At 46.3% G+C, this 25,214-nt stretch overlaps 1 protein-coding gene across 2 annotated transcripts in view; it reads right to left on the reverse strand.

Moving 5' to 3' along the window:
- BICD2 (BICD cargo adaptor 2) overlaps nucleotides 1–25,214 on the reverse strand; it is a 56,406-nt gene that overhangs the window by 17,113 nt on the left and 14,079 nt on the right. The gene's annotated exons all lie outside the window — the stretch shown is intronic.

Below are 25,214 nucleotides of genomic sequence, written 5' to 3' on the forward strand. Positions count from 1 at the left end.
TCCCCTGCCTAATCCTGATTCACTCATCCTGGGAGACACCTGTGCCTGGGGAGGCCTGGGAAGGTGGAAGCCCAAGCGTGGCACAAGTGAGGGGACAGGAGTGTGAACCAGAACACTCAGAATCAGCCAACAGGTCCCCACGTGTGTCCTAGTCAGGAGACCCTGCCCAGCTGTCCAGGACCTGAGGACAGAGATAAAAATACCAGAGGGGAGAGGACCCACCATCCCCAGACCCAGCAAGGGCTTTGGGCTGTAAGAGGCAAAGGAGCATGTGGCTGGCTCAGGGAGGAGCCCCCATGGGCAAGTACAACCAGGATTGGTGCTGGCCTGCCCAAGTCCATGCCCCAGGTCCCGGCCGGCTCGGACCTGCCATCGTGTCGTGTCCCCCCAGGTGTCACAGCCCCTAGTAAGCACTTTTGCTTCTCTTTCCCTCCCACCCTGCACCATCACAGTAGCCAGGACGTGACCCACATAGGTTTGTAGTGTGTGTCCTCCCCAGGGGCCCCCTTCCCACTGGCCACTCCATGCAGACCTCTGAGGGGAGACCTTGTCTCTTTACAGGGCTCCTGGCTCACAGAAGAAAAATAAAAGAGAGAGGGCTCCTAAAGAGCAAAGAAAATGATGCCTTTATCTCTTGAGAGAAATAGAAACATTTTCGTTCATTTATTATTTAATATGAAGTCTAGGAATTTAGTCCAAGAAAACAACTGGGAAAACGTGCAATGCCATGTATAAAGATGTTACTGAGCAGGACTGTTTGTAATATAAAAAATCAAAATGTAGAAAGTGTCTTGTTTCTCTGTCGGCAGGGGACTGGCTAAATAAAGTAGGGTAGGGTATGGTCAGGGTAACTGCTCTCCCTCCCAGGAATGAGTCTTGTTCATCTGCTCTCAGCCACTGATAACCTGCTCTGTGAAGACACAGGCTCCTTTTTAAATCAAGTCAGCTCAGCTCTATGATTTCTGTTGCTGTCCTCCACCTCCTCCATCCTGGTCCCAGGGAAAGACTAAAGCACAAATCTGTGTCTACGTAGGACCTGCCGTATCCTGGGTGGCAGCCCCAACCCCCAGCTGCACACCAGCCCTGGGCGAACCAGAACTTGCCAGAAGTGCAGGAAGAACCCAACCCGTGGGGCAGGTGTACTGGAAAGCATCAGCCAGCTCATGGGTGTCTCTCCAAACCTCCAGACAAGCCTAATGGGGTAAACAGAGCAGAACACGCCCTTGAATCTCGAGCTGGAGCACCGACATCTCCTGATGCACCATGTCATCATCAGAGGCTATCCTGAGGTGGGATGGCTAAACACGCGTGCGCACACAAACACACACACATTCACACCTTGGCCTGAATCTTCACCTCCACCCAGCTCCCAGCCTGGGGCCCATGAGCACCCAGGCAGCTTTTCAAAGACAGTGGAGCTGGAGACTTACACCTCCTGCCAAGACAAGACACTCACAGAGTCTGGATCTCCCTCCCAGGTGGAAAACTAAAAACAACTGGGAAGTTTATGTGACTAAGCAATAGTTTTCAAGTCACTGAACACCAGATAGTGAGAGGCAGGGCACAGGTAAGCTCCGTGACACCCCCCACTCCTCCCAGAAGGAACTTCAGCCACAGTGCAGAAAGAAACTGAGGCCTGGCAGGCCTGAGAGAAGGAGGTGATACTGGAAGACAGTGAGTGGACAAGGCAGTGAAGGCAGTAGACCTTTGAACAGAGGGGCCCTCAGTCCTCGCAGGGGACAGTCAGTGCAAGCCTGTGAGGAAGCCACCGAAGCCAGGAAACGGCCACCCATAGGGACAGAGGAAACAATTCCACTGCCTACACAGGCTGTAAGCAGCACTTGTTCCTACCAGCAAGAGGGAAGCCCTAACCCACAGGCAGCAGGTAGAGCCCTTGCAGGTCAGAACAAAGTGGAGTTGGGGAAATGCTCTCTGGTCCCGACCAACAAAGCTTAAGGGCAAAACCTGAAAGAATCAAACTATATCCCAGAATAAAGCACACTAACACACAAAGGAATAACCGCACCATCTCCCAACACAGTGAAACCCAGAACCTGGCACCCAATCACTGGTGACTGGGCCTGCAAAGGGGCAGAGAAGCCAGTCCATGAGGAAAAGAGAGGACAGAGTGACACAATGACAGAGCCGGGAGATGGGGCAGGACTGATTTCTACAGGCTCAGGAACACTGAGCCATGCCAAGCAGCAACCAGAGAAGATAGAGAAGATGGAATTACAAGGTGTGAGATGAAAGGGGCACTGGATGGGATTAACGGAAAATTGCACAACACAGATTAGTAAACTTGAAGAAACAGCAATAAGACTACTCAAAATAAAACACATAGACAAAAAAAAAAAAAAGACTAAAACACCAAACACAGTGTGAGCGAGCTGTGGGATAACTTCAAGGAGCCCAACACACGGGTAGTTAAGAGTCCCTACGGGAGAGGAAGAGATGAGGATAAAAAAAAAACTTCAAGAAATAATGACTGAAATTTTTCCAAATTTGATGGAAACTATAAATCCACAAATCTTAGCAGCTCATCAGCCTCCAAGCACAAGAAATAAGAAAACTGCACTAAACATATCACAAACTTGTTTAAAACCAGTGATGCAGGAAAAAAATACTAAAATCAGCCAGAGGAAAAAGGACACACTACTTATAGAGAAGGAAGCATAAGGATGACACAGGACTTCTCTGACAAGCCTGGAGACAGTGGAGCAACATCTTGAAAACACAAAACAAAAACCTTATTAACTGTAGCGCCATACCCAGTGAGAACTGTTCAAAAATAGAGGTGAAATAAAGACTCCAGACATACAAAAGCTGTAAGAATTTATCACCAGCAGATACGCATTACAAAGTGCTAAATAAAATCCTTCAGGAGAAGAAAAACAATACCAGATGGAAATCTAGATTTACAAGGAGTTAAAAGCACCAGAAATGGTGACTACATGAGTAAATATAAAAGACTTGTTCTTCTTCTTTTTTGGTACGCGGGCCTCTCACTGTTGTGGAGCACAGGCTCCAGAAGCACAGGCTCAGCGGCCATGGCTCACGGGCCTAGCCGCTCCGCGGCATGTGGGGTCTTCCCGGACCGGGGCACGAACCCGTGTCCCCTGCATCGGCAGGCAGACTCTCAACCACTGCGCCACCAGGGAAGCCCCTGTTCTTCTTATGCAAATACCTTTAAAAGATAATTACGAGATTCAATGCAATCTCTATCAAAATTCCAATGACCTTTTTTTGCAGAAATGAAAATTTATACAGAACTGAAAGGAGCCCAGAACAGCTAAAACAATATTTAAAAAAACACAGTGACAGGACTCATATTAAGTTTTGAAATTCTCAAACTTAAGATTTCAAAACTTAATATGAGGCTACAGTGATCAAAACAGTGTGGTATTGGCATAAGGATAGACAATATAGACCAACAGAACAGAAGAGTCCAGAAATAAACCCTCACATATGTGGTCAATTGATTTTTGAAAAGGGTATAAAAATAATTCAGTGATGAAAGAATAGTTTTTCAACAAATGGTGCTAGGACAGATGGAAATCCACATGCAAAAGAATGAAGCTGGATCTCTTCCTTACATCATATATAACAATTAACTCAAAATGGATCAGAGACCTAAATGTAAGACCTAAAACTACAACTCTCAGAAGAAAATAGGGATAAATCCTCATGACCTTGTTGGCAATGGGTTCTTCCATGTGACACCAAAAGCACGAGTAACAAAAGAAAAAAAATAGATAAATTGTACTTCATCAAAATTTAAAAATCTGTGTATTAAAGGACACTATTAAGTGAAAAAACAACCTACACAACAGTAGAAAATATTTTTAAATTTTGTATTTGATAAGAGTCTAGTATCCAGAACATATAAAGAAATCCTATAACTCAACAATAAAAAGATAAACCCAATTTTAAAAGTATACAAAGGACTTGAATAGACATTTCTCCAAAGATTAAAAAAAAAAAAAAAAAAGCCAATCAGCTCATAAAAAGATGCTCAACATCAGCAGACATTAGGGAAATGCAAGTCAAAACCACAATGAGATAGCACCTCACACCCATCAGGATGGATAAAATTGAAAAATAAAATTTAAAAAAAGAAAAATAACAAGTGCTGGTGAAGGTATGGAAAAACTGGAACCCTCATACATTGCTAGTGGGAATGTAAAATGGTGCAGCTGTTCTGGAAAACAGCCTGGCAGATCCTCAGAAAGTTAAACATAGAATTACCATATGATTCTGCAATTCCACTCCTAGGTATAGACTCAAAAAAAAAAAAAAAAAAAGAAAAGAAAATATATATCCACGCTAAAACTTGTACACCAATGTTCATAACAGCCAGTAAGTGGAAACAACCCAAATGTCCAGCAATTGATGAAGGGATAAATAAAATGTGGTCTATCCATACAATAGCGTATTATTTGGTAATAAAAAGAAATGAATTACTGAGACACGGTACAACATATATGAACCTTGAAAATATTCTGCTATGTGAAAAGAGCTAGTCACAAAGGGCCACATATTTTATGATTCCATTTATATGAAATGTCCCAAACAGGCAAATCTATAGAGATAGAAAGCATATCAATGGTTGCCCATGGTGGGGGGTGGAGTTGGGAGGCTGGAGTGGGTGACAGTTAAGGGGGTATCTTTTGGGGCTAATGAAAATGTGCTAAAATTGGTTGTGGTGATAGATGCACAACTTTGAATATAAAAGCCAATGAACCGTACATTTTACATGAGTGAATTGTATGGTAAGTGAATTACATTAATAAATAAAGCCGTTAAAGTTGTTCCAAGAAGTTAAAGAATGAAAAAAGATAAACCACACTAACACTTATCAAAAGAAAGCTGGAATGGCTCTATTAATATCAGATAAAGTAGATTTCAAAGCAAAGAATATCACCAGTGACAAAGAGGGTCATTTCATAATAATAAGGAGTCTAGGGACTTCCCTGGTGGCGCAGTGGTTAAGAATCTGCCTGCCAGTGCAGGGGACACGGTTCGATCCCTGGTCCGGGAAGATCCCACATGCTGCGGAGCAACTAAACTACTGAGCCTGCTCTCTAGAACCCGTAAGCCACAACGACTGAGCCCACGTGCTACAACTACTGAAGCCCACGCACCTAAACCCCGTGCTCTGCAACGAGAAGCCACTGCAATGAGAAGCCCATACACCACAACAAAGAGTAGCCCTCGCTCGCCACAACTAGAGAAAGCCTGCGCCCAGCAACAAAGACCCAATACAGCCAAAAAAACAAAAAAAGGATTCTAAGTCACAAAGAGAACCTTACAATTCTATGAAGCAAAAACTGATAGAACCGCAAGGAGAAACAGATAAATCCAAAATTATAGTTGGGAGAGTTCAACATCTAACTCTTCATATTTCTCTCAAGATTTCACAGGACAAGTAGACAGAACATCAGTAAGGACACAGAAGACATGAACAACACTATTAACTAGGTTGACCTAATTGGCATGTGTAGAATCTCCCACCCGACAGCAGCAGCACACACATTCTTTTCAAGGACACATTTACCCAGACAAACCATATTCTGGGCCATTAAACATGCCCCAAAAGGATTCAGGCCATACAGAGAATTTGCTCTAACCACAGGGAGTTAAATGAGAAATCAATAATGTAAAGCTCTCTAGAAAATCCTCAAATATTTGGCAACTAACCAATACATGGGTCAAAGAAGAAATCAAAAGTGAAACTAGAAAGTATTTTTAACTAAATGAAAATGAAATGAATGTGAGTATTTGTGGGATGCCACTATAGCAAGGACTTAGGAGGATATTTATAGCACTAAATGACTATGTTATGGGGAAAAAAAACCCAAAAAAACAAAAACCAAACACGAATCCAATCAATAACCTCACTTCCATTTTAAAAACTAGACCAGGTAATGGACACAAAGCTCAAGGTACAGCTAAAAGCCCTGTGGGGTTAAGCCCTTTTAACAGATGAGACAACTGAGGCTCACAAGGCTAAGAGCCTAGGCCCCAGGTACACAGCTTGTAAGAGCCCCACGTTCACCCCAGCTCACCATGCTTGGTCTTCTCCAGACAACACTCCTCCAGGCCTTTGCCCAAACGTTCTCTGGGCCTTCTACAGACCGAGGGATGAAGGCCTTCAAGTCCTGCCTGGTGGCTGCCATGTTCCTCACCTCTATGTCCCAGACACAAATTCTGTACTGAACACAGACCCTATAAACCCCACTGGGAGCATGGTTTTAAACCCTCCTTATAGACTGTGTATTACTTAGGGGAGGAGCTGTTCCTTGTTTACGGCTAGTCTTTGGGCCCACATGGTATGTGATGAGAGTTCAGCCAGCCCCAGTCAGAACTGTCTCTCTTTTCAGCTGTGTGCTTGTGTATTCACTCATTTGCTCAACAAACACTGGACAGCAGGCTGGTGGACTAGGACACATATTGTTATGCCCTGCCTAAAGCCCTCATGACCTCTTATCCTCTGGTGGTGGGAGTGTAACTGGTACAACCACTTAGGAAAACTATTATCTACTAACACTAAGCACACACCTGTTCTCTGACCCTGCGTGTTTACAGGAGCATTATTTACAAAAAACCCAAACAGTTCCCAAGTTTTGGCAACAGAAGGAAAAATTATGATATAGTCACATGACGAAATACTACACAGAAATGAAAATGAGTAAATTACTGCTATTTAGACAACAGACACGAATCTCATATAATATTGGGTGAAAGAGGCCAGACACAAAAGAGATATACTGTATGATTCCATTTATATATACAGTTCCAAGAATAAGTAAAACTAATCTCTGCTGGTATTAGGGCAGTGGTGACCACTGGGTTGGGGGAGGGCCCTTGAAAGAGGCTTCTGGGGCTGGAGATGTTCTGATTCTTGATCTGGGTGCTCGTTATATGGGTGTGTTCAGCATCTGGAAGTTCACACTTATGCTTTGTGCTCTATATGTTTTTCCTCAATAAAAAGTAAAAACAGAAACAAAAAACTAGAAGAGCACATGAAATTCAAAGAAAAAAAGGAAGTAATAATGATCAGAGTAGAAATGAATGAAATAGAAAAAATATAGATAAAATAAATTAATTCAAAAGCAAGTGCTTTGAAAAGATTAATCAAATCGATAAATCTCTAGCCAGAATAACTGGGGTGGGGGTAAGGAGCACCACAAACATTAAAAAGCATAATAAGGGAATATCATGAGCAGCTTTATGCCAACAAACATGACAACTTAGACGAAATGGACAAATTCCTTGAAAGACAACTACCAATGCCCACTCAAGAAGAAATAGATTACCTGAATAGTCCCATATCTACTAAAGCAATTGAATGTGTAGTTAAAATCCTCAAAGAGAACATTCTGGGCTCAGATGGCTTCACTGGTGAATTCTACCAAACATTTAAGAACGACATAAATCCAACTGTACACAGATTCTTCCAGAAAACTGAAAAGCAGGGAATACTTTCCACCTAATTTTATGAGACCAGCATTGCCCTGTAACCAAAACCAAAGACAGTACAAAAATCTACCAATATATAAAAAGGATAAGGAACCATGATCCAGAGGGGCTTATCCAAAGAATGTAGTGTTGATTAGCAATCACTAGAAAAAAAATCAATGTAATTCAGTATATTAAGACAAAAAAAGAAAATCTATGGGATCATCTCAAAAGATGCAGGAAAACCTGACAAAATTCAACATTCATCCCTGATAAGCACTCTCAGCAAACAGAAGGGAACATCCTCAACCTGATAAAGGGCATCTTCCAAACACCTGTCAGCTAATATTATTTAATGATGAAAAACTGAGTCTCCCTACTTCTGCTCAACCTTGCACTGGAGTTCCCAGCCTACAGTGCAATGAAACAAGAAAAACCAAAGGCATCTAGATTGGAAAGGAGGAAGTAAAACTGCCTTTATGTACACATCACACAACAGTCTGTATAGAAAATCCAAAGAAATCTACAAAGAAGCCACTAGAACTAATAAGTGAGTTCAGCTAGGCTGCAAGACACAAGAGTAACATACAAAAATCAAGCTTATTTCTATATGCTAGGATTGAACAATCAGAAAGTGAAAAAATTTTTATGTTATTTACAATAGCATTAAAAATATTAGGGGGCTTCCCTGGTGGCGCAGTGGTTGAGGGTCCGCCTGCCAATGCAGGGGACACAGGTTCGTGCCCCGGTCTGGGAGGATCCCACATGCCACGGAGCGGGTGGGCCCATGGGCCATGGCCACTGGGCCTGCGCGTCCGGAGCCTGTGCTCCGCAACGGGAGAGGCCGCGGCGGTGAGAGGCCCACGTACTGCAAAAAAAAAAAAAAAAAAAAATTAAATGCTTATGCTTAAATCTGATGTGCAAGACCTATACATTAAAAGCCACCGAATATTGCTGAGAGAAATTAAATAATGGAGAGATATATCTATTCATGGGCCAAAAGACTGAATATTGTTAAGATGTCAATTCTCCACAAACGGATTTTTTTTTTTTTTTTCTGCGGTACGCGGGCCTCTCACCGTTGTGGCCTCTCCCGTTGCGGAGCACAGGCTCCGGACGCGCAGGCTCAGCGGCCATGGCCCACGGGCCCAGCCGCTCCGCGGCATGTGGGATCCTCCCGGACCCGGGCACGAACCCGTGTCCCCTGCCTGCATCGGCAGAAGGACTCTCAACCACTGCGCCACCAGGGAAGCCCCACAAATGGATCTTTTAACTCATCACAATGCCAATCAAAATCTCAGTATTTTTTTTGGTAGAAATTGAACATCTTATTCTAAAATTCATATGGAAATTCAAAGGACCTAGAACAATCAAAATGACTTTGAAAAAGAACAACAAAGGAGTAGGACTAACACTAACTTATTTCAATATTATAAAGCTATAGTAATTAAGAGAGCATACTATCGGCATAAAGATGGACAGAGGTACTGAACAGAGAATCCAGAAATAGACCCATACGTATGGCCAACTGACTTGACAAAGGTACAAAGGCAATTTGGTGGAGAAGGGATAATCTTTTAACAAATGATGATGGAATAAATGAATATCCTTATATTAAAAAAATGAGCTACAATCCATACCTTACAGCATATATGAAAAGTAATTTAAAATGGATCAAAGGCTTAAACATTAAAAGTATAAGACTTCCAGGGGAAAACAAGATAAAATGTTTGTGACTTTGGACATGACCCACAGAAGGAGAAACTGGTAATCTGGACTCCAAAACTACGAATTTATGCTGTTAGGCAAGTTAAGAGAACGACAAGTCATAGACTGGGAAAAAAAAATGTTTGTAAATCACACATTTGATAAAGAATTTGTATCCAGAATATAAGAACTCTCAAAACTCAGTAAGAAAATAACCCAATAAAAAATGGGCAGAAGAACTGAACAGATACTTCACCTGAGAAGATATATATATGAGAAGGAATCACATGAAAAGATGCTCAACATATTAAGTGACAAGGGAAATGGAAATGATAACTACAATGAGTTGCCACTACGTATCTACTAGAATACTGAAGATTAAAATGCCTGACCCTACTAAGGTTGGCATGAGGGTGGAGCAATTAGAACTCTCCTACACTGCTGATGGGGAGAGTAAAATGGTACAACCACTTTGGCAAAGAATCTGGCAGATTCCTAAAAAGTTAAGCATACATCTGACATATGGCATAGCCATCCACTCTTAGGTATTTACCCAAGAGCAATGAAAGCATATGTCTATACAAAGACTCATATAGGATTGTGTATATCTGTAACAGCCAAAACAAAATAAAAAACTCAAAACAACCCAATGACCACCAATAGGAAAATAGATTTTAAAAAGTGTGGAGCAGCCACACAATGGAATACTACTCAGCAATCAAAAGGGAATAGCTGTTGATATGCACATTAACAAAGGTACATCTAAAAATTATGCCAGACCCAAAAAAACAGTATGTGTTGTATGATTCCATTTATTTAAAACTAGAAAGTGCAAACAAATGTATATGTCATGGTCGCCTGGGGATGAGGAGGAAAGAAATTACAAATGGGGATGAGGAAACATGTGGGGATGATGAATACCTTCATTATCTTGATCACACTGTGGACCTCATGGGTATACACCTATATGAAAACTTATCAAATTGAATACTTTCAATAGATACAATTTATTGTATTTTACTTATATTTCAATAAAGCTAAGACAACAACTTGGATGTCTTTGAAGCATCAACCTGGAGACTTCACCCTTATGCTCACTGCCCCAGCTCACAGGCCAGGAGGCTGAAGTTGGGAGGAGTAGAGACTATCTATGCCCCTGGTCACTCAGCCCACCTGTCTGAATTTCTTCTGACCAAAGCATCCTTACTCCCACCTTGCCCCATCCTGTGCAGGCTTGAGTCTATCTCAAAACCTGCCTCCCTATCCCAGGAAGCGCTCAGAGCAGCACCATTTACCATCTGACTAGGGTGTCCAGCTGCGGATATGCTTGTCCTCGCCTCACTGCACACATCCCAGGCCGGTGCGTACTGGAGAGCCTCCAAAAGTTCCTGGGTAGCTCAGGGGCCCAGCTTTGGCCTCCATCCCAGGTCTGTCCACGAAATTCCCTGGCCACTCTGGGGAAGAAAGGCAACGACCTCCTGGACCACAGCGTGCCTGTCTGGACTTTGAGGCGGCGGTGGCAGTGCCTTTGTGATGTCCCCTCAGGGCTGCTCCAGCTGTGAGCAGGCTGATGCTATTCCTGACACAGGATTGCAGCCCATACCCTGCCCACTGCTCCAAAGCTTCCCAGGCCCAGTGAGCTCAGTTGTGAGGTCACACCGGGCCTTGTTTCAAGTACATCTACATTCATGTGGATACCTGGAGCCAGAACCAGACATGGTGGGGGAGGCTGCATGTGCCAAATGGGGAGGGGGCCAAGGGTAAGCTTCAGCCCAGGAAGGGGAGTTGCAGGGTTCCAGGGGTAAGATTTCAAAGGCAAATGTGGTGGGAAGAGGGGCTAAAGCCCGGGGAACAGTGTGAGCACATGCCAGGCAGGAGATCCCAGGCTCTCTGGGAAGTATCAGGAGCCGCTTTCTGAGAATGGAGGAGTTGGGAGTCTCAGAGACCACAGGGACAGCCGGGGCAGGAAGACCCAAGTGGGGAGCAGAGGGGTTGGGTGGGGATGGGAGTCAGGCCTGGGGGCTTCCCCAAGTAACTTAGCATGCTGCCTAGTTTCTGTGGAGTGGCAACAGTGGTGAGGGCTCAGAGACCAGGGCACTTGCACACTTTGGTAAACGAGACCGGTACCACCCTGACCCTCCCTCCCTCAAGCCTGAAGTCTCACTGCGGGAGCCCTTAGAGACAAGACAGGATGAGTTCCTGTCACGAAGTTCAGGCTCTGCGTGGCCCCACCTTGCTGCCCAGTGCAGCCACCAATCTTGGTGTGTTGGCAGTGAGGTGTCGAGGGCAGCATGGTCCAGAGCACAGGGCACCCAGAGAGCAGGACACAGAGGGGATAGAGTGAGTGCAGGGAGGGTGACAACTAGCGGACCATCAACCGTTTATGAGGGTGGGGTCTTGGCACGGAGGGGACTCCCATGAGGACATTCATGCAACAAAGCAAACCTCTGCTTCCACCAAGGGCTGGGACCCACCAGTGGACAAACAGCCCCCCTCCTGCCTCTTCCACCTGATGAGAAGAATGGAGGTCAGCACACTGTGGCCCATGTCTGGTGCAAGCCTCATTCCACAACTAAAGTTGCACTGGAGCACAGCTAAATGGGAAAGCTGAAGCAGGCTAGCATGATGCTGGGGCTTCTGCCTTCAGTCCATGGGTGTGAGACCCACATGGCCAGTGGCCCAAATGGCCCACACAGGGACCACATAGCCCACACGGGGGTCAGTGACTGGACAGGGACCAAGAGCTTGGTGTCCACAGGGAGTTTGTGGACTTTCCAGGTAAAAGGCCCCATCCGCCTCTCCCTAACTTGCCTAGCTCAGGGCACAGACCTCAGGAACCCTCGGACACAGAAGGTCCCTCCAGAGAAGCCCTGGCTGCCACACAGGCTCTCTGGGTGGGGCACCCAGGGCAGAGACAAGGACAGGAGGGAGAGAACAGGGAGTCAAACAGGAAGAGAGCTGAAACAGCTCCATACTCCCAGCACCAAAATCTGTATTAGTCAGGGATGCCCAGAGAAATGAAAGCAAGAGAATATATGTAGATATACATAAGAAGAGACTTATTATAGGAGTTGGCTTAGGCAGTTACGGAGGCTGAGAAGTCACACAATCTACTGTTTGCAAGTTGTAGACCTGTGGCATAATCAGTCTGAGTACAAAGCCCTGAGAACTAGCAGCATCAATGCCTGAGGGCAGAAGATGGACATCTTAGCTCAAGCAGAGAGTGAACTGACCTTTCCTCCACATTCTGTTCCAATCAGGCCCCCAGTGGATTGTATGATGTCCACCCACACTTGGGGAGGCATCTATTGAATCAATGCTAATCTTTTCCAGAAACATGTTCACAGACACAACCAGAAATGATGTTTCACCAGCTATCTGGGCACCCCTTAGTCCAGCCAAGTTGACACACAAAATTAACCATCACACAGGCATGGGGTCTGTTGCAATGACCCTCAACTCTGTTGCTGTGGTGTGAAAGCAGCCGTAGACAACAGAGGCAAAAATGAGTAAAATGTTATTTACAAGACCAGACTGAAAGCCAAATATGGCCCTCAGGCAGCAGTTTGCTGACCCCTAGTCTGGGCCAGCACCTCGTCATCACCTGGCATCCACTTTCTGTGGCTCACTATAGAAAAACTATTAAGTGTATGTTGAAGGGGCCCATCCCTAAGTCAGGTGCAGAGGAGGAAATGTGCATCGGATCAGAGCCTGGAAGGATGAGAGGTGCTGCAGGTGCAGGGATGGGCATGACGAAAGCCCAAGGCAGGACAAGGTGGGCTAGGAGGAGAGCTGGGTCCTTATGCCATGCCTCTCAGCCCTGAACAAGAAGGCCCCTTCCTCCTCGGCCATGGCAGACCCTAGCACTCACTGGGCAGGAAAGAAGGTATGAGCACTGTGGCGTCTGCTGCCTTTGCTCCATCCTGGCTGTGAGTCTGGACAAGTGCCTCCCCTCGCTGAGCCCAACTGTAAACTGGGCTGTGTGTAGAATGCCCAGTCCCAAGCCAGCTGATGGGCCCTGAGCCCCAGGTGAAATAAGCCACATTGAGCCACTTATGAAGACTGCCAGGGCTTGAAGAGTGACCCTGGGTGAGCGTCTGCTCTGCTGTGTCCTCACTGCCCACTCCCCTTCCCATCAAGAGAAGGATGTGAGCATTTCTGCAATGAGCACGGGTTACCAGTCCTAGCTCAAAGAGGTTGATCCTTAGTCTCTGACACACCTACAAGGGGCCAGAAACAAGTCTGCATGAGGAGACTGAGAACAAGCCTGGCTCCTGACCCTAGCAGGGCAGAAGCAGCAGGGGGAACCAGGCTGCAAGCAGGGCTGCTCTGGAGGACCTTTCTTCCCGACCCAGCCTGGCCATCTTGTTAGCAGATAGGGTAGGGGGTCCCTGGAGAAAGAATCAGGCATGGCTTTCTTGACATAAGAGGAGCCATTTTTGGCCTAAGACATTTTGTGATCTAAGCCTGGTCACAGCACTTGTCCTTGAGCAGGTCTCAGTAATTATCTTAAAGGAAGAAAAGAATGAGGGAACAAATTATTCCCTATTATCAAGTAAGAGAAGTAATAATAACAAAGATAATATATATTTGTAAAGACTCCCAGTTCTGTTTCAATGGTAAAGATTGGCCTGAAGTGCTCAACCAAAGGATCAACTGGAACCTAAGGTATGATGATATGGACCTTTTCTGACCCTTGTGACTTCCAACTAATGCTTGGACTCTGACGACCTTTGCCCCAATTCTACACTGATTTCTCCTTTGCTCTGGTCCCTTTATGAATACGCATACACTGCCCAAGCCCCTTCATGAATATGCATGTGCCCTTATCTTAAAATTTCCCCAATTTAAAAAAATAATAAATTTATTTATTTTTGTTTATGATTTTTGGCTGTGTTGGGTCTTCGTTGCCGCGTGCGGGCTGTCTCTAGTTGCGGCGAGCGGGGGCTACTCTTCGTTTGCAGTGCGCGGGCTTCTCACAGCAGTGGCTTCTTTGGTTGCGGAGCACGGGCTCTAGAGCGCACGGGCTTCAGGAGATGTGGCGCACGGGCTCAGTAGCTGTGGCTCGCGAGCTCTAGAGCGTAGGTTCAGTAGCAGTGGTGCACGGGCTTAGCTGCTCCGCAGCATGTGGGATCTTCCCGGACCAGGGCTCGAACCTGTGTCCCCTGCATTGGCAGGCAGATTCTTAACCACTGCACCACCAGGGAAGCCCAAAACTTCCCCAATTTTTGAGGGAATTTTATGATTGTTGAATTCTCTATATTTGTTCAATACAGTGTAACATCACTTAGGAATTGAACTTTTTTCTGTGCAGCATAATCTCACAATGCAGATGGCAAAGTGTCATTTTGATGGAGCTCTTCATTCCCCCATATTGTCCGGCAGAGGGCGCCTTATGTGGAAGGCAGCCTTGATCGGTTTTTGATGACTATTATGGACTGAAACACATTATTCAGAAATGTGGTAGATTTATCTTCAAAAATTATAAGGCTCTTTAGAGGATAGTTATATGCATGTGTACTTTTAAACTGTATTGTAATTCACACATTAATTTGTTCCACATAGGAACGCCTACACTGAGAATCATTACACTTTTTTCAGGTCAACGTTCTTTAAAAATTATTTTAGCTTGCTTTATGTTATTAACTAGTTAAATATTATTGCAAACGACCTTATATTCTCTTTCTTAAAGGTATGAAGTGAGCGGATACTGGCCAAATAATTTATACACATAGGTATTTTGCTATGTTTGTATCAATTAATATAAAAAACATAAAATACACCCCTTTTAAAATCATATCTTATAAACTTTTAGAAATAAATGTAACATAAAAAATAATTTACTCCTGTGCCTACCTTCTTTATAGGTAAGAAGACAGACCAAATTTACATTTTCTTTGCCCTTTTTCTTTAAAACTGTATCTTTATTATATTGCCTGCAGAATTACATTTCCTCTTGTCTCTTTTCACTGACAAATCTGATAGGGGTTCTGCCACACTATCCAGCTCAGAAATATTCTTGAGTAATAAAGTGAAAAAATATTGAATAAGAAAAGAGGGCTTCCCTGGTGGCACAGTGGTTGAGAGTCCGCCTGCCAATGCAGGGGACATGGGTTCGTGCCCTGGTCCGGGAAGATCCCATATGCCACGGAGCGGCTGGGCCCGTGAGCCATGGCCGCTGAGCGTGCGCTTCCGGAGCCTGTGCTCCACAACGGGAGAGGCCACAACAGTGAGAGGCCCGCGTACAGCAAAAAAAAAAAAAAAACTTCCACAATTTTGATGTTCAGGGAGACACTGCTTTGGGAAAGATCCCTGGTGCTCTCTTTATTTGCTGCCGAGTAATAAACCCTTCCTTCTCCTGCTCTTTGGCTTGGTCATGTCTTTTGACTCGATATCCACCAAGAGGTGAACCAGTTTTTCGGGTGATGATCTGATACAGCAGGCACAATACATGCCAAACAAGGAGAACCGGACTAATAAGCATTTCCAGGAGGTAAGGCGTGCTTCCAGGAAGCAGTTTTCACAATGAAGCTTGGGAGTTGGGATTCTCAACTTCTTTGAAATTCCTGGGCTGACCCAGCCGCATCCACTCACAGCAGTTCCCACCTCTTCCTGAAGGGCTACCAAACAGGGTGTGGGCAACCCGGAAATTCCTGACTTCTATCAGCTGCCCATCCAGGCCCCTCTGCTGGGTTTCCTGCCTAATCCTGTTCCTGGGACCAGGGGCTGGGGATGGTCATTATGTACCCACCACACATGGTCTTCCTGTGCAGGCTTATAGGAAACCCCATCGGCTAGCTTCACAAGGACCTTTCCAGGTAGCATTCAGTTCGCCTTTAGCAAGAGCATGCTTACTGAGTGTCTGGCCTCAGGTGGGTGCCAGTGGTACCAGGACACCCAACACTGTCGGGCCCTCAGGACCCAATTCTATCCCAGCTGGGACTCCAAAGCCTGGCATCCTGGGGAACCACTTGAAAAGACAGAAACACCGCCCACCCTCAGCTCACCAATGGTCTTGATTACTATAACCAGTCAGCACCACAGCCTCTCTATCCCCCAACCAGAGTGAGAAGTCCCTAAAGTGTCCCTCACTTCTTTTCTGGTTCTAAGTGGTGTCCCTACCAGAACCTCACCCTGGGAAGCAGCTCCTCAGAGCAAATGTGTGCTGAGAACCCCAAGGTGCAGGGCACCAGTCTGGGGCAGAGCTGGGCCACATGGCAGCTGGTGCTCAAAGAGGGAGGACTCCCTCCAGTTGTCACTCCACATGGTCACCATCTGCTGGCACACTTGTGCCTGCTGGACCTGGCGGCCCAGGCTCAGCCCCACCTGGAGCACAGAGCACTTACTAATCAGTAGAAAGCTGTAGTTGTCTGCTTCTGCTCTGAGGCAGGAAAGAGCAGCCTTGGGAGCTGGCCTCCCTCCCAATCCTTATGCAGGGAGCTAGGTAAGGAAGAGGAACCAGTAACTCAAGTTCAGTGCAGACTGCCGCAGAAGTTGTTCAGCAGATACCGACGGCTGATGGATTTCCCCCTACCCCAAAACTAGTACATACAAACCACAGGGCTTCACGACTCGCTTGAGTCAAGGGGGATCTGGCAACTCTGAGAAATTGAAAGAAGACATGATGGGGGGACCTGTGATATGGGGCCACACACTCTCTGTGTGAGGTTGTCAGCTCCAAGAAACCACGTGAGCCTCATTAACCTCAAAATGGGACTCAGGCTTATGAACTGGACACAGGTAACAAGCTCTATAATATTATGAGATAAAGATTTTATAGCATTAGGAGATTAAAGTCTCTCAAAGGTTGATTAAACCTATTGACACTTAATTCACTGGCCAAAACAGCCTGGTACAAAATACTGTATAAAGGTAGACATGCAAGAATGTGTCAGCTGGCAAAGAACTTGACTGGGGTTCAAATGAGTCAGAATTAGCATCAATGTAGAGAAGACTCAACAGAAGGATGAAGGGCACACGCTTCCTTTCAAGCTTTTTCCTAAGGAAATGGTATCACAATGGGACAGAGTGATATCACAGTAATCTGACAAAGGGAAGATAACTACATATACGTGTGCATCATTGTAGAAGAAACATTTTAAAATATATTTCAAAAAGTTTTCTGTAAATCTAAAACTGTTCTAGAAAATAAAAGCTATTAAATAAAATCAGTTCACACCCAAACACATGGAAATTGGTCTCTTAAATAATGTCTGGACCAGAGAGGGCATACAGAACAAACAACAGGAAACCAAATAAACAAAAAATAGAAACATCTCATAACAGAACTTGGGGATCACTGCCAAAGTAGTACTGTGCTGCGGGAGGGGTCACACTAAAAATACATATTAATGATAAAAAGAAACAGAAACTGAACAAAGTAATGAGGCAAAGGTCTCACAAAGGGGAAGTGACACAACAAAAACCCAAAACAAAAGAAAAAAAAACAAAAGCCACTAAGTTAGTGTATTTTCTCAAGCTGGTGATGATTATATCCATAGGAAAAGCACATGTCCCTAAAACAGGGAGCTGCAAGCCAGTCCCCTCCGCCCTGCCGCCCCACTCCCTGGGGCTTTGAACTGTGTTGCAGGACTGGAACCTGGGATTTCTCTGTCCACTTCCATGTCCACTCAAAGCACAAGACAGGATGGGGGGAGGGGAGGGAGGGGCAGTCATCACAGGCTCAATGGACACCCTGTAACTCATAGAGGAGCTCCACAAATCCTTCCTTCAAAAGCCGGCGCGGGTGAGGGGGTGTCCGAGGACACCTGGGCTGACTGTGCATGCAAAAACTTGGGTGAGACCTCAGCAAACAGAAGCGAACAATTCACCTTGAGAATCAATCACCTGCCCCAGGAACACAAAACCAGTGGCACTAATTTAATTCAATTTAAAAATATTGCTTTGGCACCTGTCCAGGATCAGGATAAGCAAGCACAATAAGTAAACCATATAGTGCTGTCAGAAGGTGAACTATCAACATCCCTATCACAGACAAACTAATGATTAGAAAGGATGTAAGAATGCCATCTGCACTAAGATGCTTTCAATTCACTCAACTGAAGATTTAGAAAAATGGATATTAATTTCATAGAAAGAGCACCTACAGCTGTAGTAAATCTACCTAGACAGATTTAAAATGAGAGCCAACTTAATAAGGAACAGAATGCGTTAATAAATAATGGACAAGCACTAGAGTCACTCCACTTAAAAGGACAAGGCAAGATAACCTCTCACCACACTTCAGAGACTGGAAGAAAGAAACAGAAGAAAGGATATATTAATTCCATATTGTCTGCAGGTCTGATTGTCTGATTTTCTCCAGAAGATGCGCTAAGAAACACCTCCAAAAAGGTCATTTAGAAATCTCCAATCCTCCCAAGTTAAATTAGGAAAACATACTTTAAAAAAAACAATTACATTTATAATCTCAACATCAAAAAACATTAACCTTGAATATTAATTTAACCAGAAAATGATATTCAAAGAAAATGATAAATACGCTAACAAGAAGGGCTGAACCTAAAAGGGTAAGGTGCCTGAGTTGTCACTTGGAGCTCATGTGTCTGGGACACCACAGCTATAAGGCTGAAGGAAGATGCCCCAAATCCTCTGGGATTACTTGAGAGCAATAGTGCAATTTATCCAGATGATTTAGCAAAGAGACTCTCCCCTTTGCCTCCAATGAAAAAAAACTTAAGATATAATTCACATACCATAACATTCACCCATTTAACATGTACAATTCAGTGGTTTTTAGTAGATTCACAGGGTTGAGCAAACATCACCACCATCTAATTTCACATTTTCATAACCCACATTTTCATTCCCCATTAGCATTCACTCCCCAGCTCCCCTCCCCAGACCCTAAGAACTACCAATGTACTTTATGTCTCTAAGGCTTAGACTATTCAGGATATTTCATATAAAGGGAACCACACAACATGTTATCTTCTGTGACTGGCTTCGCTCATTGAGCATAATGCTTTCAAGGTTCATACATGTTGTAGCTTGTACCAGCACTTCACTTCTTTTTACTGTCAAATACTATCCCATTGTATGGATGGACCACATTTATTTATCCATTCATCAGTTGATGGACATTTGTGTTGTTTCCACTTTGGGGTTGTTATGAATAATGCTGCTGTGAACACTTACATCCAAGTTGCTGTGTGGACACATATTTTCATTTCCCTGGGTATATATGTAGGAGTGAACCGATGGTACATATACTGGTAATTCTATGTCTGACACTTTGAGGAACTGCCAAACTATTTGCCAAAGCAGCATATCATTTTCCATTCCAGTGTGGGTTTTGATTTCTCCACAGCCTCATCAACACTTGCTATTGTTGGTCTTTTGATTTTACCTGTCCTAGTAGGTGTAAGGTCTCCTCCCATTTAAAAAAAAAGATTAATATTAGTAACAATAATAGCTATCACTCTTATAATTTTCCTTAAATCTATTATTTCACTTAATGCCTAGCTCAAAGTTCTCAGGAGAATTCTGGTTCCCATTTTATGGAGGAAGAAACTAAGGGTCCAAGAGGCTGGGGCCATGTCAAGCTGTCATCTATCATGCTCAGCTATCCTGGGCAGAAGCACAGCTGGGACTCTGGGCCATCCCTACCCCCTCACATCAGCTCCTTCTGCTGCACCAGTGTCAGAACTACTGCTGGAGGGCAGGAAGATCCATGTCCAGAATATATCAAGAACTCTGACACATCAGGAAGAAAAAAGTGGACACCCCACAGAAAAAAGGGTAAAGGTCCTGAACAGGCTCCTCACAAAAGAGGGTTTCCAAATAGGCAGTCAACACAGGAAAGGTCCACGGGGAAATGCAAACTAGCACCACGATGGCGACTAGGACACACAGATCAGAAAGGCCAGAATTTAACATGGAAAATGCCAGTGCCCACCCTGGGTGCTATCTACATGCATGCTCACAGCGGCACAAAGTCCAACAGCACAAACCTGGGTAAGGAAGCATGGTGTGTCCACATGGAACCCTGCCAGCGATGAGTGCCGACAATCTGCAAATTCAGGTAACAGTGTCTCTAGATAGAAAATGCTGGTGAACACACAAAACCCAAGGTCTGTAGGACTGCCTATAGTAAGCTGAAAACGGGTAAGATCAATTTATGGGGCAGTGTCTGAATTATTAACCCTGGACAAGCATTAGAGAACAGTCCCTTGGATGCTGACAACATGCTCCTTGCTCCATCTGTGGAGCTGCATGGAAACATCAAACTGTAAAAAGTATGATCTGTGTAGTTTCTATATTTTATACTCCAATAAAAATTAACTTTAACCATTGTCAAAACTATCATAAATAGGGCTTACAAATAAATAGGAAGTAAATTATATCTCAAAAAGGAAACAAAATGATTTATGAAACTGCAAACTGAAACAGAATCAAACCATTGAAAAGGATGCAACATCTGCAATGTTATCTAAATGTACAATGCTAGAGGTGAGATGCTCAGAACCTTAGCTACCACCACTCCTGGTGATGAGAAAGCAGGATGCAAATGTGCCAAGGGTTGGTGTGTACATGCACTTAAAGTCTGTGCGTTTTACTGTATATAATTACAGTTATAAGAGTAACAAAACCCAAACCAAATTGTACCCCAGATCTGAATATAGCCCAGGGAGACCAATTACTCATTACTAATGAAACAGAAGGTATGAGAGAGACAATGAGAGATCAAGTTTCCATAAATGCACTTCAGCAAAAACCTGATATAAGAATGCAAGGTCCAGCCAGGAAATGGGACAAAAAAATGGACTGCATGCTCACTCTGGGCCACATGCGTCCAATCGCCCCACACAGGAACACAATCTTGCTGGCCACTGGAGAGAAACAAGTTACAACAGCTACAAAGTACCAGCTTGGATGGGGGACCAGATGGGGTAGGGAGAGAGGGGCATAAAAAGGGCTAGAGCTGGCAATCAATGAGGATGCATCCAGGACAGATGTCCTTGAGAAAGACCCTGAGAATCACACAGCACACAGAAACAGAGTGGCTCCAAGGTCCATTTTCCCGGGCCCCTCTTCCAGCTCTGATGGGAGTCCAGGCAAGAGATGAACCAGCTAGGAGAGGCCCAGGAGGGCGGGCAATAACCCGAGGCCTGTGCACTTCACAGTCTGCGTCAACATGAGCCCATTAGGTTCTCTCACCGGAGGGATCTCCTTTCACAGGTAAGAAACCGAACTCTGAGAACAAGCAACTCCATATGACTTCCCAGGTGGGACTGCCAGAAAAGGCAGGAAGAAGGCATAACAGATTGGAAAGCAGAACCAGCACCTGGACCCACGACTCTGCTGTTCAGTTGCCCACACCTAAGAATCACACCAGGAGCCAGAAATGTACCTTCCCAAGTACAGGCCCACCTGTCAGTCAGCCCTGCCAGTCTCAAGCCTGGAATCTGGAATGTTCCAGCTTACTGGGGCAGTGCTTGTTAATCCCCAGATCTGGCTGAGGCTGGTCGTGCTGGTCCTTGGTCCTACTTCACATGACTTATGGAGATTACCTCCTTCCTGGCACAGCCTTGCCACCCTCAAGCACTAGCTAAATAAAGGGGCAGAGGCCGCAAAGGAGCTGGCCTTTTGGCCAAGGGACCAAGGTGGCCAACTGTGTGTATCTGTCCTGGACAAAAGGAGGTGAGTTCTGTTCCTCGGGTATCACCGAGGAAACTGAGAATGCAGGTCCACACAGAGCCTTGCACAGGTGACCCTGATGTCCTCCAAGGGGAGGTGTTGGTGACTCAGGCATATGACTCAGGCACTGCTGCTCAGAGAGAACAGCAACCACCAACACTCACTCACAGCTCTGATGCCTTTCAGAGGAGCCAGACAAAAAGGCCACCTGGGTGCAGCCCGTCAATATGCAAGTCTAGAAAAGAACCTAATCACTGCAGCAGAAGGTCCGCAGGGCTGTTTCGGATGGGGTGGGCTGGAAGGCATGTGAGGACGACCTTCAGGCAGGGCAGCCACAGGAGCACAAACAACTCTGTGTCTTGTAATAGGTAAATTATGCCCCAATTTTAAAACGAGAGCTGATTACACATAGAATCATCTGGGCAGCAGCCAGAGTTGTCACTCCAGAAGCATCTGTCAGAGGTGTACCTGAACAATGCAGTCTGACACTGGAAGAGGGACTCAGTTTCGCCTCGCAGTGAATCACCCAAATTCCGACAGGTGGGTGAGACCCAACTGGCCAGAAGCAGCTTCCGGGAAGAGAAACCAAGGTGGGGAGGGAGGATGACATGCCAAGCTCACACACAAGGACAGAACCTTCTGGAGGGCTGAAGAGAGCCCAGTGACATCCCCACTGGGTCCCCATCAGGCCATATCTCAGACCTAGGGTGTCACCAGGGGTCAAGGGGGCCTGGGTTGGGGGGGCACTCAGGGCAGTCAGCCCCAGGGACAGCAGGGGACAGGCAAAAAAAAGTGTCAGGGGCTACCCTGGGACCTTCCACCTTCCCTACAGAAAGCCATCCTAGGGCTGGTGTTCTACCATTTGAGTTCACAGATGCAGAGCTGGGCTGGGGGGAGGCAGGGTTCAAACCCCTTGGACACACAGTGCAGGCCAGGGCAGTGGGGGTGAGGTGGCTTCTCACACAAGGAAGGTGGGCCTGGACTGTGGGAATGCAAGCAGTGGTGCACCTTACGGCACCCCATGCCTGGCCTGTGCCTAAGGAGTCTGTGCCTCCTAAGTGGGGTACAGGCCTGGAGTGGGCAAGTCCACTCCCAGCAAGAGAATGGCACTCAGTAAACATATGCGGACTGACAGGAGAATAGGGAGGACGTGGGGACACCGCAAGGGGGTGACAGGCCCACACCAGAAGTGGGTGGACAGGGACAGAAGGTCCAGTGAATGGACAGGTGGTAGGGGTGCGGGGTGAGGCTTGGTACTTGCGGGAGCTGGGAAGCGGGCCATGCAGGCATCTCCTCTTTACTGCTCCTCCCCAGCCAGCAGGAGACACACCCCCAGTGACTTGGCAGCAGGAATGGCTCCCAGGCTCACCCCTCTACCTGGGTCTGCCTGTGGCTCATGCACACCTCCAGAGAGGGGTCCTTTCCAGGGCCAGCCCAGGGTAGCCAGTGGCCCATGACCTGGCCGTGGGAAGCAGACAAAGAGGCAGGCCCTCCCGCCAGCACGTGGACACAGCCAAGGGCATTCCTGGGCCCCCACTGTGCACCAAGGTGGAGAGATGCAGATAAATCCTGTAGCTGTGCAGAAGTACAGAATGACAGTCCACCCATGTGGCCTGGGAGGGTTCAGATCCCTAGCATAAGCTGCAGTAACATGATAGGTTTCCCAAATGCATCTTCCCACTGGGATCCTTCCAGAAACATGAAATCTCCTGTTGCCCATGTCCCACCCTGAAACTGTTTGATCCTTCTGGGTGTGGCCAATGTTTTGGAATTTCTGAAAGCTCCCAGGTGACCCTGGCGTGCAGGAAATTCAATACACCACACTGGCTCTGCATGAGCTTCCCAGGGAAGCCAAGCCAGCTGAGAAACCAGAAACAGACCCATTCCCTACGCAGGCCCTCAGAGACCTGCAAACCCACACAAAAGGACCCCCATGCACTCCGTGGGAGAACTCAGCTCACCACCCTCAGCCAGCTCTTCTCATCTGCTCTCACCTTCCATTCCAAGAAGAACCTACCCCAGACCCATTCCCTCTTCCCTGTCTCACAGGTTTCCTGAACAGACAGGTGGTGGCAGGCATGGCCCCAGGCCCCTAGACATTTTTGAAGGCAGCCTGGGAAGGCCTGGCTACCCCCCAAAGGAGACCGAGGTGGGTGTGAATCTTATTTGATCTTCACAACAGCCACTCAAAGTAGAAACTTATCACTCCCATTTCAAAGGTGAGCAAACCAAGGTTCAGTGAGGTCAGATGATTCCCCCGAATGGCACCACAGGGCTTCCCACTCCAAAAACAACTTTTCTTCTTTGCAGCAAAGTTGTTCCCAGAGCTGGGAAGGGCGGGGTGGGATGAGGGTGGAGCTGGGCTCCAAAGAGCCCCCAGCAGCCTCACCTGGTAGGAGGACAGGGAGGAGCTGGGGAAGGCTGCACAGATCTCCCCTGCAGGAGAGGATGGGGGCCTCCTGGGGATGAGGGTTCCACCTGGGAACTGGAGCAGAACAGAAGCTACAAGCACACCTGCATACACCCTGCCCAAGCAAACAAGCCTCATCCATCAGATCAGCATGCCAAGGGCCCAACCCTGTCCCAGACTCCCTCCAAAGGCCCAGGAGGGGCACGTGTGTGATAGCTGTTCTCCACTGGCCTGCCCTTCCCACTGTGTGGCTTCCTGTCTCAGTTTCCCATCAGAGCGCCTGCGCACTGGCTGTAGGGATCAGAAGAACTGGCCCCAAGGGGTGGTACTCACACAGGGATCACCCCCAACCCCCACATCCGTCCCACAGGTCCACATCTATCCCATAACCAACCACAAACCCCAGCTGCCCTGGGCAATGTCCAAACACTAAGCTGCTTTTAGAAAACTGGGAATCCACTCCTGAGCAGGAGGGATTTAGCCAGAATCGGTGCCATTTAGAGAAGATTACACTCTAATTGCCCCAGTGTCAGCAGACCGGCTTCTGGCCAGCTGAGCCCTGTAGCTCGTGGCACTCCCCATAGACCCTGGCTCCTCTGTCAATCCTGGGGCCTGGGGACAAGCCCTTGTCTTCCCGAGGCAGCTGGCTACCCGACACAAACCTCTATTCAATGGCCTGCAGTCGAGGGAGCTGTCCAGCTCCCATCTATCCCAAGCCTCAGAAGACATTTGGTAGGTAGAGCAGCCGGGACTATACCCGGCTGGAAACACCAGGAGAGTGGATTGTGGTTTCTCACCTCATCTCTAATCTCAACACATGTCCTCACATTATTAGCCCCATTTAGGAAGGGACATCCAGCAAGCCTCACAGTCAGCAAGTGACCAGAGACTCTGTAACTCAGGCCATGTCCCTTCAAGAACCCAGAGGTCTGCAGCTTTAGAGACAAGAGTGGAGCCAATGGAACTATGTATGGGC

The sequence above is a fragment of the Physeter macrocephalus genome, chromosome 9, assembly GCF_002837175.3.
Source record: "Physeter macrocephalus isolate SW-GA chromosome 9, ASM283717v5, whole genome shotgun sequence".
NCBI classification, from domain to species: domain Eukaryota; kingdom Metazoa; phylum Chordata; class Mammalia; order Artiodactyla; family Physeteridae; genus Physeter; species Physeter macrocephalus.